The sequence below is a fragment of the Eimeria mitis genome, genomic scaffold (genome assembly GCF_000499745.2).
Source record: "Eimeria mitis Houghton genomic scaffold, Emh_scaff2882, whole genome shotgun sequence".
Lineage (NCBI taxonomy): Eukaryota > Apicomplexa > Conoidasida > Eucoccidiorida > Eimeriidae > Eimeria > Eimeria mitis.
In genome coordinates, this window is record NW_013571222.1 from 2,667 (window position 1) to 2,988 (window position 322).

Below are 322 nucleotides of genomic sequence, written 5' to 3' on the forward strand. Positions count from 1 at the left end.
CAAAAACAAAAAGAAAAACGCCACAACGGGGTGTATAGGCAGCTTGCGGTGTATAGGCAGCAGCTTGGGGTGTATAGGCAGCAGCTTGGGGTGTATAGGCAGCTAGGGGTAGAGAATCAACGAGAGACGGCAGTGTTTTTGATTTATTTATTTCTTCTGTGTGTTTTATTTCTTATTTCTATATGAAAAACAAAAACAAAAAAATATAATGGAGATATATATTATTCAGTAGAGGATGATGATGATGATGCTGGGTGTATGTACAGCTGCAGCTACTATCATACATAGATTTCTTTCTCTGGTTGGTTTATTTTGTTTTTGT